Source organism: Penaeus japonicus, unplaced genomic scaffold (genome assembly GCF_977035675.1).
Source record: "Penaeus japonicus unplaced genomic scaffold, GWHDUDI00000001_assembly GWHDUDI00000027, whole genome shotgun sequence".
NCBI lineage: Eukaryota > Metazoa > Arthropoda > Malacostraca > Decapoda > Penaeidae > Penaeus > Penaeus japonicus.
Window position 1 is genome coordinate 21,640,952 of NW_028234429.1, and position 5,000 is coordinate 21,645,951.

The 5,000-nt window shown below is 40.8% G+C and overlaps 1 protein-coding gene across 4 annotated transcripts in view; it reads right to left on the reverse strand.

Moving 5' to 3' along the window:
- The window catches only part of ZnT63C (solute carrier family 30 member 1), a 178,378-nt gene that overhangs the window by 96,969 nt on the left and 76,409 nt on the right, over nucleotides 1-5,000 (reverse strand). The gene's annotated exons all lie outside the window — the stretch shown is intronic.

Genomic DNA, 5,000 nt, shown 5'->3' on the forward strand with positions numbered 1-5,000 from the left:
TTATTGATCGAACGACGAGACGCCCCTAAGCCAGCGCGAGTAGTAATAAATTGTCAACGCCGCCCAGCGTGATAAATCACCTTTACTGCAAGAAAAACGGTTTACTGCAACATATCACTGGAATCTGCTTTTATCTGTTCGAAGCACTGAAAACAACTGCAGCGCAATTTTCAGAACGAATGCCATTTTGTGAACACGGTATAATTTTTTTTTCTATTCTGGTAAAAGTGGGAGAACAAACGTGGCTTCTTTTTTTTTACTCTCTTAATTAAACAACAATTAAATAATTCACTTACTAACGTGGTTATCTATTTTCTAAATTGAAAGCGTTTCAAATATTTCTCCAAATTCCACAAACAGACAAGTAAAACATTCAAGACCAGTAACACTTATAATGTGTAAGCATACCTTTGTTCTCAGGTGTTTATTCTCGGAACAGCTGTACATATACCAACACTTGTTTTATATGTGGAATAACCCGCCGCAACTCATCCATCGACGTCTCATCCACCACAGCCTTCCCTGCATTTCCCAGCGCTTCCACATCCACTTCTACTCTCCATCCTCCCTCTCCCATCTCCACTTCAAATTCTTCAACATCGCTTCGACCACGTCTATTCAAATTCTCCTTATTCACTTCCACCACAACCTTTTATCTCCATTTTCACTTCCATTTTCCACTTCCACACCTACCTTCACCTCCATTTCCACTTCTATGTCTATCCTCCACCACTGCTTCTGCTCCTACCTTCACTTTCACTTCCGCTTCCACCTCAACCTCTACCTCCGAATTCCACTTCCATCTTCCACCTCCTTTACCTACCCATTTACTTCCATCCTCCACCTCTAATTTTACTCCTACCTTCATCTCCATTTTAACCTCCATCTTCCGCTTTCCTCCACCCCTACTACCATCTTCCACCTCTCCTACTTTTACTCCTACCCTCACTTCCACTTCTGTTCTGCTGCTACTCCTGCCTTTACTTCCTCTTCTATTTCCACTTCCATTTCCACATCCACTTCCTCCTCATCTTCCACCTCCACCTCCAACCTTCCTTCACCAAAGCCGGATACCAAGCAGATCATTATGCCGAGGAGCTTACGGGCGGATTTCGCGTGATTACAAAGGGACAAATCGGCCTATGCGACAATAGGACTAGTGTCGACTGGGGACTCGGGGCTGCGTTCACACAGATAACGGATAAACTAGATAATGAATAGATATTCATACAGAACCTGAATATACTGAATAATGAATAGATACCCATATAGTCTCCTTAACTGGAAAATGGATAGACACCAATGCAATATAGCTAAACTGGATGATTGTTATATATTCTTATAAAGTCTAAATAAACTGGAAAATGGATATATACCCATAAAGAATCTAATGAAACTGGAAAATGGATAGATAATCATAGAATCCTAACTAATCTGGATAATGGATATTTATATATATATACATATATATATATATATAAATATAAATATAATATATATATATTATATATATATATATATATATATATATATATATATATAATATGTATATGTATATAATATATGTATATATATATATATATTATATATATAATATATATATATATATATATATATATATATTATATATATATATGTATGTATATATATATAACATTATATATATATATACATCACATATATTATACATATATATATACATATATATATACAACATGCATATATATATATATATATAATATATATGTACACATACATACACATATATATATATATATATATATATATATATATATATATATATATATATATATATATATATATATATAGTGAGCGCTGAAGAGGGAAGGGTACGTGGTCCGAGAGATCCGCTGGCCGCGTTCCACACGGCACCCCGGATCACACGTCACTCGGTCGCCACGCGAGTCGGTCGTGTTCTTAACCTTGCCATGTCATCTCCCTGTTCGTCACGTTGCAGGGATGCTCTACGTGTAGCCAGGGAGCGCGTTGCGACTCGCCAATGGGTGATACAAACCCACGTGTACACGTATCTTCTAGAATATCTGTGTTCAGACACGTATCATATTTTCTGAAGTTGCTTTGAAGCAGTTGTCATATGTACGCTCTGTGTGTGTGTGTGTGTGTGTGTGTGTGTGTGTGTGTGTGTGTGTGTGTGTGTGTGTGTGTGTGTGTGTGTGTGTGTGTGTGTGTGTGTAGGTGTGTGTGTGTGTGTGTGTGTGTGTGTGTGTGTGTGTGTGTGTGTGTGTGTGTGTGTGTGTGTGTGTGTGTGTGTGTATGTGTGTGTGTGTGTGTGTGTGTGTGTGTGTGTGTGTGTGTGTGTGTGTGTGTGTGTGTGTGTGTGTGTGTGTGTGTGTGTGTGTGTGTGTGTGTGTGTGTGTGTGTGTGTGTGTGTGTGTGTGTGTCTTTCTGTGTGTGTGTGTGTGTGTAGATACCCATGTAGAGTCTTCTTAAACTGAAAAATAGATGGATCATTTTAGACAGGCGGCCATGGAAAATGAGCAGATGCCTACGCTAAGCCTCACTAGACAGGTCAATGGACAGACTTATACCTATGCACAATGACACAGTCTCACGTTCAGACAGCATAAACCGCTCGCTTACAAAGTATAAAAGATCCAGTTCGATTCCCTCAAATGCGATCTCGTACAATCTGCTTTGCTTAAAAGGCTCCCTCTCCTCCCCCCAAAATTAAGGAGGATCCCGCTTGTGTTCTCAATGGGTAAAATTGGGGGGGGGGGTATGAAAGAATTAATCAATATCATGCTGGAGAGCAATTCCATTCTCATTACATCTTTTTAAGCTATATTACCCATGTAATTTAGTCTTCCGGCACTTATCATAATGTAGAGGATTGCCTAAATTCTCTGACTTTTCCAAATTGTTGTTGTGGCTGTTATGCCGTTTGTAATGTGAATAATCCCACACTGAGCTAGACAAAGTACTCAACCACTAGAAAACGCTATACAATATATATCATACGGATAGACTTCAGAATCGAGGCTAGAGTATTACCTAGTACATGCTCGTCATATAATATAATCCGACACATCTTACTGACAGGACGCTTGTAATCACACACTCACACTCACTCACTCACTCACTCACTCACTCACTCACTCACACACACAATAGAAACGGTACATATCGATAACCTGCAGCATGATCCCAACGCCAACGTAGCATAATATACAGCAATAAAGCAGCCGAGAGCCATCTTCCACACTATGATACACCACATCGCCCGAAAACGACTCGAGCAGCGGCTGCAAGTCACCCCATCAGGACACGATGGGAATACTGCCATGCCCTAGTTCCTTACATACGGACTCGATTGCATACATTCGATTCTCCATATCTATTCAAAAAATAGAGTTTCCTGTACGGGGTTCGTTCAGCGCGCAGTCACGAGAATGTTCTAGCGCTCAGTCTAGCATTACTAACAGCGCGACACTATCCGTGTTCATGATGAGCTGTCAGTGCTATCCAGTGGCGCCGGTATTTATGTCTTATCACGCCGCTACGAAAGTGTCACTTATCAATCAAAGTCGGAGACACCTGTGCACAGCCACAAATCAAAGCAACAGAAATTATACCATGGAACGTATAATTCCTGCAATAGCTTCCCATGGATTCATCTGCGTCATTCACATGCATGTCATTAAACGTCGCACAAATCAAAAGATTGTTTCATCATCGCACTGCCAGGTGGCTATTGGAAATTAACAAAGCCGTTTCTCGCCTGAGTAAACGCTATGCCAGATGCCAGCCTCCATTACCATTTGCCAGCAGAGTAACCCTTTGCGCAAAACCGCTACACAACTATTTCGTAAACAGTACATAAATAACGTGATCTGTGATCCGTGATCCATATTGTGTACTGTAACACCCATGTTACAACAGATGATTGCAATAATCGTCACACAAGCGGCACCGCATTGCTGACCTCCCACCACAATGGTGACGTCACTATATCACAAAGGCATCGATGCCCGGCCGTCGACCTCGCTGACTCTAGCTCTGAATGGGCTCAGTGACCTGTTCAATGTCCACGTCGCACACACGGCGACCTAACAAACAGGTATGGAAATGCATCGCGTTATGTCTTTACATGACAACGGAAGTTTAGAAATAATTGGACGCCCATGCGTTTGTGTGTGTATGTGTATGTGTATGTGTGTGTGTGTGTGTGTGTGTGTGTGTGTGTGTGTGTGTGTGTGTGTGTGTGTGTGTGTGTGTGTGTGTGTGTGTGTGTGTGTGTGTGTGTGTGTGTGTGTGTGTGTGTGTGTGTGTGTGTGTGTGTGTGTGTGTGTGTGTGTGTGTTTGTGTGCGCGTGTGTATGCGCGCGTGAGTAAGTGTTTTTATACACGAATCTAATATGTTTATCAGTGTCTGTGTTCTTCTTTATATGGACAGCAAATGCGCTGCATCTAGAACGATCCAGCTGCGGCCGGAACTTTAGTGGGGATTAAAACACCTGTAAAATACAAACTCCAAGTTTGAAAAATAGTAGCCACTTTTTTCAGGTCTAGATATGAAAACAACCTAATTACTTTGTTCTGTTGGTGTAATAATTTACTCCTCGTATGTATGTATATCCATTACTAAGCCTAGTCGCATATGCATAATTGTGTCTGCACAATAGATAGTGCTGTGATAGGTGACCGCTGATAACAGGCTCTGATATCATTCTCGGTGCTCATGAATAATTACACATAATATACTGTGGTGCTCCGTCTGAAGTTTGCACATAAATAATTGTAAATACACATATACACAAACATAGGAGCCCGCGTACCCACGCACATACAAACACGCGTAAAAAAAAATCCAATTAAACAAAGCCGCATTTTCCAGACACTCGCGCACATACACGCTCCAAAAACAAGTAAACACACAAGCAAACATAGCCGCATATACACATACACTCAAAGAAAATCCCATTAGACAGAGAGGTCACATATACCAGAAACGCGTACTAA